Source organism: Sceloporus undulatus, chromosome 3 (assembly GCF_019175285.1).
Source record: "Sceloporus undulatus isolate JIND9_A2432 ecotype Alabama chromosome 3, SceUnd_v1.1, whole genome shotgun sequence".
Classification (NCBI taxonomy): domain Eukaryota; kingdom Metazoa; phylum Chordata; class Lepidosauria; order Squamata; family Phrynosomatidae; genus Sceloporus; species Sceloporus undulatus.
The window spans coordinates 37150464-37159571 of record NC_056524.1 but is presented as its reverse complement, the minus strand read 5'-3'; the positions used below and the strand labels follow the sequence as shown (position 1 = coordinate 37159571).

The window sequence follows — 9108 nt, the reverse complement described above, 5'->3', positions numbered from 1 at the left end:
GCAAAATGAAAACAGTGCCTCCCAATGAAATTTTCCTTCTCGGTGTTCCCAAATTTCTAACATTGCAGTAACTTCAAACATCAGCTGAATATTAAGAAACAAGAGTTTAGACTCCCCCCCCCCAAAAAAAAAAAGTTAGTTACAAAGGAAACAAGAGCACAACAAATATAGGAGTTTTAGATGTGAGTGATTTTAAGTGTTTCACTCTCTGTAATAGAGGGTGATGAAGGAAAATTTCCTAGGGAGACTGGAATTCCTGTTTGGAATAAGTACAGACAAATTTACAAAATTTACATGCTTAGGTGATGTAACCTTTCTGGAGTTCATCTACAGCTAAATACGTAGTATCTAGCCAGGGCATTATGTATAATATGCCTTAAATTATTTTGTGGAAGAAAACTGGAGTATAAATGTACTAAAATTATGCTACAGAATGTTCAAAGTGCTAATAAATAGAAGAAGAAAGTGGATTCATTACAATACGGGAATGGGAGCCTCAAAGGTGCAATGAAGAGGAAAGTTTTTTAAAATGTTCTTTCATGTTTTATTCTTGCCAACCAATAATTCATAATTAACAGACAGATTTCATAGACATTATTGTTCCATATGGTTCAAGTTAGTGACCTTTATTCTGGATAAACAGAGAAGTCTTCACTACTGTTTCTGACTGCTTAATCAGAGAAAAGAGTCTGTAACTCAAAGTACATCAGGTTCAATAAAACACAGCCTCAGCACACAGCTCCTTTGAGGTTTCCTTTCATGCATTTCTTCTCTTCAAAGTCCATTATCTCAGAGCAGTCTTGCAATAACCTGGTAAGCCAGGTCAGTGTTATTACTGTCACATTACAGATGGAGTAGTAGCTGCTACTCCTCCATGCTACTGATGTTGAAATAGAAGCTTGCCCAAACCAATAATGAGTAAAATTTGAACTGGGAGTTTTTTCATTAATCCAATCTGCCTTCCTCCTTTTCACCTGCATTAAGACTTAGAAAGAGTTAAGAGCATAGGTTGACAAGCAACTTGCAGGCACATACACACACAAGAACAAAATCCAAGGGCAGGAATGGTCTTACCATATAACCCCTGATGACCTCTGATCGAGTGTACTTCAAAAATTTATGATAACCCCTGATGTCATAGCCCTGATATATGTTTGCCGTATAACCCCTAATGACCTCTGGCTGAGAGCATTTGCGGGATGGGATCCTGTAGCGCCTGCCATATATTTCAAAATCTCTTTTGAAATTAGGTTGAAGGTTGCAGGACAATCCTAGGAGAAATCTTTTTTTCTGAGAATTTAGTTGCTTCTGGGATTGCACAAAACTCAGGAGTCCAGATATACTATAAGAATTAATACAGTAGCACTAAGGTTACATTAAAGGAACAACCATGTGGAAAACCCTATGGCCCACTTCACGTCTGAAAATTTCTTATCCTATGTGCTGGTTTGTACATTTGCAGCTGTGTATAGCTTAAACAATAGAATGCAGATTCAGATCATGTACTATATAGCCCCTTCAAACTTAAAACCTACAGGCAGAGATTTAGAGGCAGTTGCCCACCGCTGGTATATTTAACTGAGACAAAGAATTGGATTTGAGAGCCAGCATGGTATACTGGTTTGAGCACTAGACTAGGACACTAGAGATCAGGGTTCATTTCCTCGCTTGGCCATGGCAACCCACTGGCTGGGAAAATCACACACTCTCAGCCCCAGAAAACCCTGTGCTAGCGTCACCTTAAAGTCACCATAAGTGAGAAATGACTTGATGGCACACAACAACAACTATTGTATCATGAGCGGATGTAGGCCTTGACTGCAGCTCTCAGAGTTCCTCAACCACAGGATGGCAAGCTAGACCTGTGCAGGACCAAAATTCAAGCCATGTCTGAGAGATCTAGTGAGTTTGTTCTGACATGCAAAATCTTTATTTCCATGCCATCTTGAATGAGAATAAAAATGGCAATAAAGATTTGCCTCACATGATATTGCGACTATTTTACTCAGTAAAATAGTAGATTCCTATGTAAAAAGTAATATCGCAAGAGCGTTAAATAAACAAAAAACAAAAAAACAAAAAACAGCAACAACCAGTAATAGTAGCTGGAGTAAAAATTCTCCCTAAGGCCTACTCAAACAAGTTTTTGTAAAAGTGTTGTTGCTGTTGTTGTTATTTTTAAAAAGTTAAGCACTGCTCTGTAGTTTTATGAGAAAGGTTGTCCACTGGCTGAATCACTAGTGAAGGCAACTAGGCTGCCAACAGCTTCCACAGCCATGAATAAACAGCCTCTCTCACATGGATGCCTCTGCACTTTGGGATTATTATGCTGCCAACAGAACGCAAGAAAACTGCCTTGCTGCAAGGCAGATCTGAGCTTGTCTCTCTCCCCTCCCCTTCATTATATGAAAGAAGCATCTGTTGGGTGTTCTGTTTTGTGAACTCTAGAAAGGCCTCAGCCAAGAGAGGCCAACTGATGCAGTCCTCTAATTAAAGGCCCACTGTTCAGGGCTCTTCCCCCCCCCCCCTTATTATATCCTGCAAACGCTCAGGCATCTGGCATAATGGAGTGAGAACTGCTAGAAGAAAAGAAAAGCTTATGACCTAGAAGGCCACATAAATCTTCTTCTAATTTGGAAACCTCTATACCCTCATATCTTGCGAAAAGAGGCTTTTCTGGATTACAGCTCCCAGTATCCTCCAGTCATGACATATTGTTACTCCAAGGTCTGTCCCTCTGCACCTGACCTGTGTCAATATCAAATTGATATCAAAAGGGATGCTTAGATCACCTAACTGTGAGGATGCCCCAGTGCAGGAAACTAGCCTTACCATAGGAGGAGATTAGGGAAGCTCAGCATGGGGGAACTCAAGAGCACATATCCAAGGATAGATCAATCAGTCTTAGAATCTGCATAATCCCTTCCCTGATAGAAGTGATGGTGGGTAACAGACCTTGTGTTTACATGTGTACAGAAATACACGTACACTTTCCTCTGGGAGATGCTCCTTTGTCCAAGGACATTTGCAACAATTGTCTGGCCATTCAGAATTTCCACTTCCTTTCTTTCTTCCTAGAAGCCATCCCTCAATCCCAAATTTTGCCCCAGGATATGTTTTTCGCTATAAATATGCTCACCTGGGCAGTATCAATTCAATCTCATTTGAGGTCAGTCAGACAGACATTCTGTCTGTATCTCACTTGACTTCTCAGCATTGCTGGCCATGCCACAGTCCTAAGGCAGCTTGCTGAGCAACTAGTCTTCCCAGTATCCCCAACGGGAACTCTGCAGTACAGTATTTCCCTCTGCCATCTTCTAAGTCACTATATGGCACCACCTGTCGTTTTCTTAGTCCTTGAATGTGTGTGTGAGTGAATTACTTTGTATGGATGGTGATTATCTATTGTTAGCCGCCCTGATTGACCTCAAAGGGGCGGGATATAAATAATAAAATTATTATTATTATTATTATTATTATCATCATCATCATCATCATCATCATCATAAATAAATAAAACTATTTTGAACTTTCACTCTGGAATTGTTTCTTGGAACCAGTGTGCACAGCCTTGATCCCTGCTTTGAGTTACCCAGGCCCTCTCGGCTGTTGTTATTTAAGCAAATAAATTTCCCCAACTAACTATTAATTGTGGGTACACTACCAGGGCTCTGGCATTTTGGGTAACAATTTGGCCATGCTGGCTGGAAGATATGAGGAGCAATAATAATAATAATAATAATAATAATAATAATAATAATAATAATAATAATATCATCTCCAAGCTTTGCCTGAACTGGTTTGGAGGGTGTATTTTTCATCAGTTCTAAACGGATTGAGCATTGCCTCAAACATACAAACATTTTGCATTGTCAGCGTCTTTAGCAACTACTGCAAGGAATCCATAAAATACAAGAAAAAGTGTTTTAGAAACGTATCACGTAAGCTTTCCTTGTATATTCATAGCTTTAAACTGGATGCACAGAATGAAAGAAACCTCATAGCATAACATTGTTCTCAATAAGGTCAATATGTAAAGAGTCTTGGGCGCATTGCAGACTGTCTAAAAGCGGTGGTCTGCCGCCGCCACCGGTTGCTGGGTCCGGGAACCGCAGCGGCCAAACCGTGCGGTTCCTGGGCACAGCAAAAAAGACACGCCAAAATGGTGCTTCTTTTTGTGCCCTGGAAGTGGCGCCACAAGGTGCTAGTCGTGCACTCACAGCGTCACTTCCACCATGTGGTGTCTGGATGCTACGCGTCTGCAACGTCAAAATGGTGGCCCCTGTGTGGACCAGCACTGCCATTTTGTACGGACTCAGTCCATACTAGGGTTGAGGGGCATCAGGACATGATGCCCCTTCGTAACCTTAATATGCCCCTTCGTAACCCTAATACGCACTTTAGGCGTGTGTGTAACGTGCCTTGGATTCGGAAAGACCTCTAAATTTTGGCAGCTATTAGAGATAATAGATTTCAGTGCAATAAATATTTGGGATTTCACCTTTTTGTTGCACATTAACAGCATTTTAAACATCCGTTTTATCATTCTTAAATTCAAAGTGGCCATATTTCCAGAGAGACCTAGAGAAATTGATTGATTACTAAAACTTGTCTAGATACCAAGCAACAACTAAGGAGAAAAGAAGACCCATGTTTCAAAGACTGGAAAACTTGTTGAATTACCTAGCCAACGTGACCAGGGGACCTCCCTGCATGTGCTGGCTTTGGGAGTTGTTGGCCATAATGTACATTTTCATGCTCTGCCATGTTATAATCTGACAGTGTGAATCAAGTGGTTGTCCAGATGTTGTTAGACTGCAACTCTCAGAATTCCTCACTTTTGGCTCCACTCCTCTCCACTGTCCCAGTTTGGCAGAGTCTGTCCCAACTAATCCTCAGTTGTCCCATTTTTTCAGCTGCTTTTAAAATGTCCCAGTTTCTCTCTCCTCCTGCTGTTGTCTTCAGTTTACTTCAATGGCTACAAACTGAGTTCAAAGTGAAAACCTGTTTGCACTCTGTAGGTTTAGAAGGGAGGAGGGGAGGGAAGGGGACAAAATCTTGCCCTCCCTAGCAGGCTCAGGCAAAAGCAAACTGCTGCAGCTTCTCCTAGTAAATGTTCCTCCTCATTAATAAATTTTGCTAACTTGACCATACTGTAATGTTTCCTGGGTCCCATGTGTTCCAATTTTCATCTATGAAACATTGAAGAGTATGAGCTATGCTGCTTAGGGCTACAAAGGCATGTAGCCCCATGACATCTGGAGAACTTCATGATACCCATTCTGGTTCTATTCAGTGGCTATTGTGTGTAGGGGGCAGACTTGCATAGGCATACCTAGCAACATACATAAGATCAGCTGTCTAGAATTATCAGAAAGGAATGCTGGCTTTATGGTGGAAGAGTTGTTGCTTGGGCTGGGTCTGTCTGTGCTCAATGGGGGGGGGGGGGGCTGCACCAGGTGACACCCCAGGAGGGGGATGACACCCAAGAAGGAGGGAGTCACCAAGTCACCTCCCAACCCCCCATGGGCACTGTTTGGGCTAAGTGGAGGCTTTTCCATGTGCAGCTTTCCAGGCACTCAGGGCCCACAAAGGGGCTTTTCCCAGACCCCACAGGGGGGCTTTTCCCAGTGCCCAGGCCCCGCAAAGGGGCTTTATCCAGTGTCCAGGCCCCACAAAGGGGCTTTTCAGGTGCCCAGGCTCCATGAGGGGGGCGTTTCCTGGCACCCAGGCACTACAAAGGATTTTTTTCAGGTGCCTCTGCTCCAGAAACCCCACCGTAAGTCTGGGACCAGAAGTCCCACCCCCGTATGTCCCTCCACACACACACACAGAATGCTGGCATGGACGTGAGTGGGATACACTGTGTGACATTTGGTTGGAAGGAAGTTATTAACATGTAAATCACTCCCTTCCAACCAAAGGTCACACAGTGTATATATACCCCACTCACTTCCATGCCAGCATTCTCTGAAGATGCCAGCCACAGATGCTGGTGAAACATCAGGAAAAAATTCTTCTAAAACTTGGGCACATAGCCCAAAAAATCCACAAAAAACTATGGAGTTCAGAACTATCTACATATATTTCTCCCTTTTCAACTCACTTTTATCCGGCCCAATAAATCACAGTATGTGTGGCCACGCAGCTGTGGATGCACGTGTTTCCTCCCCACCATGCATACGAATGTATGTATTTCTGTATACCTCCTCCCTGCAGCCTCACAATGACATTGCTATTGAGGCAGTCCACACACAAACATGTGAATATCCAGATTTTCTGCTCAAAACTAGGATAAATCCCCACCTCACTCCACCCCCCGGATTAAAGCTCTGAGGCAATGAAAAGATCTAGATTTGACCCCAATTGTCCTGCATGTCATTTGGACAGTTCACTCTCGGAACTTATTTGGCCCATGTAGATAAGCCCTCAAAAGCCTTCGTAGATACATGTAAGTGTTCCAAATACAGTTTCAAACCTCTAGAACAGTCTTTGGTCCTCCAAATGATTTAGACTTCAGCTCCTATAATTCCTGTTTGTTGGCCAAGTTGGCTGGGATTCCTAAGAGCTGAAGTCCAAAACAAAAGGAGGACCAAAGTTGGGAACCACTGTCCTAGAGCAGTAATCCCACATATCAGAATCATGAAATTCAGCATTAGCAACATTGTTTGGGTTGCTTTAGGAGGTCACTCAAGCTAGAAGAACCTTGGCTAACCAACCGAAAGCCACAGAAGAACTTGCTTGGGAAAGATCCCAAGACAAAGATTTCCATGATAAGGTACCATCACTGAAAAGGCCTTGCACCATTTGCTTGTTTATGAAGGCCAATAGTTTTGGAATCCTGATCCACATAGAGGAATGTGTCTTCCTTAAATATTCTAGCCCCAGATCCTGGAGGGTTTAAGACCAGCACTATAAACTGTGAGCCCATGAAACTTTCAGAGCACTGATGCATTTTACATTCTGCAGTCAGAACATTGTAACAAATGGGATGCTATACTCTGAACCAGTCAATGTATCTGGTTGATTTCAGGGACTGCAATGAGATGGTAGAGTTTGTCCTTAAAATATCTCATTCATTAAAGACGAAGGAAAGCTGTGGGAAATGAACTGTTTTGTAATGATGCAAAAGTGATGAGTGTGGTGTATTAGTTAAAGTAGATCTTTGAAAGTGTGTCAGATTTTGTGGATAGTCTCAGAAAGCACTGCAGTAGTTTTGTACAGTACAAATTTTGAACAAACTTTGCAATATTTCTCCCTAAGTAGATCACATCTTTGTAGAATGATGGTCGCTATGCAACAGTGACTGCAGGGTACTTTGTAAATGCTCAGAGGCATTGTTTTCTGTTTTACATTAGAAGTCAACCATGTGGTTGCTTCTCCCATCAGTAAGTCGTCATAGAGCTGCCCTTTGGCAATAATGGAAAATCCCTTTATTACCAAATGGCGGCTCCAAGGACTCATGGGAGAAGTGAGCCCCAACGCCTCCATGACGATTTATTGTCAGGAGAAGCATACAGGGTGTGAACCCCGATCACACTTCTTTCACGATTTCTGATGATTTCATGGCGATTTACTCATGAGAAGCCTCCCATGTGATAACGTCCAATGGTTTGATATCCTACTCAGCCATGAAGCTCACTGGGTGATTTTGGGCAAGTCACATGCTTGCAGCCTCAGGGGAAGGCAATAGCAACCCCACCTCTGTACATATCTTGCCTTAGAATGTCCATAAGTTGGAAATGACTTAAAGGCAAATAACAAATAATAAAAACAGGTACCCAGTTACTAACCATTAAACATGTTGAAAGACTACACTAGAGATCAACTGTAGTAGTTAAATCTGCAAATGTAGATTTTTGACAATGTACTATGGTGTCTTTCTATCACTCTCTTTCAAACACAGAGTAAGACCAAATCAAGCTTTTTGCCTCATAGCACTTTCTAGTTGTTTCCTCAAGAGTGTATGTTCCCGTCAAAGATTTTATGTTCAGAACCATTCTCTTTTTGCTTACATCTCTTCTTTTCATCGCTTCTTCAGCTATCTCTTCCTCTTTCAAATGGCCAAACTCTTCTGCTTTTCTGTTGGAATTTCATCAGCTTTCACCACTAATGACTTAATTTAGTTCAATGGGTGGAGGGGAGATTTTCCAAGAAAAATCTAGAAACTGCTCTGGATGATTCAAAAGCTCAAACCCTTGTGGATGAGTCACTGAACCAGGGCCATTTATTGCTATGCCACTGGAGCCCTAAATGTACACTGGAGCCCTAAATGCACATAAAACAGAGATTCTGTTCACTGAATGCATTTTCTATTTGTAAGACTCAGGTCAAATATGCCGGTTTCTTATCCCAATTTCAGGCAATCCCTTCTCTTATTTCAGTTCAACCCTGCCTTTGCATTCTTACCCTCCATTTTAATGTTAAATACTAGGTTCTTGTAAAGGGCCAGAGAGGCCTGTTAATTAAAACATGCTGTGTTATGGTCATGCTTTGGAGCTCCCACTGGCTGACAAAAGGTTCAACAGGACACCATTAGCCATGGCATTTATTCAGTCTGTCATAGGAGGTTTCCTTATGCACCCCTCTACAATATTTAATAGCAGTGAGCAATGTAAAAGGATGCTTTTTTTATCTGGATGCTCTGTCAAATCCCAGATCTGAATATACCATTGAGAGGGAAAGTAAAGCCCTATTCAGCAGGTTAGTGAGCATGTGTGCTCCACATGTGAAGAGGAGAGATGTTCCATGCAAGCCAGAATGTCAACAAATGAGGTTTCTATGATTTTGTAATTGCACCAAGCTAATACAACAAGCTCTCCTCTTCAGACACTTTATTTTCACACGAGAAAGCAATGATGGGAGAGGGTTATCACACTCCCCTCCTTACACGTGGCATACATATGCTTACTAAATAGTTGATGTTATATGGACAACATGATGGCTACTGAAAACAGAAATCAATGCCCACTTTCCTTTTCTGTCATACATTTCAGAAAATTAATGATTTAATGTCATTAGGTCATGTGTTTCTCCACCACCCTCTTCATTACACATCAGTCAGTAATATGGGAAATGCACAACTATTTATTTATGCAAAGTTATTTC

General features: G+C 41.9%; 1 protein-coding gene across 1 annotated transcript in view; it reads right to left on the bottom strand.

Moving 5' to 3' along the window:
• The window catches only part of ARHGAP31 (Rho GTPase activating protein 31), a 119028-nt gene that overhangs the window by 70746 nt on the left and 39174 nt on the right, over positions 1-9108 (bottom strand). The gene's annotated exons all lie outside the window — the stretch shown is intronic.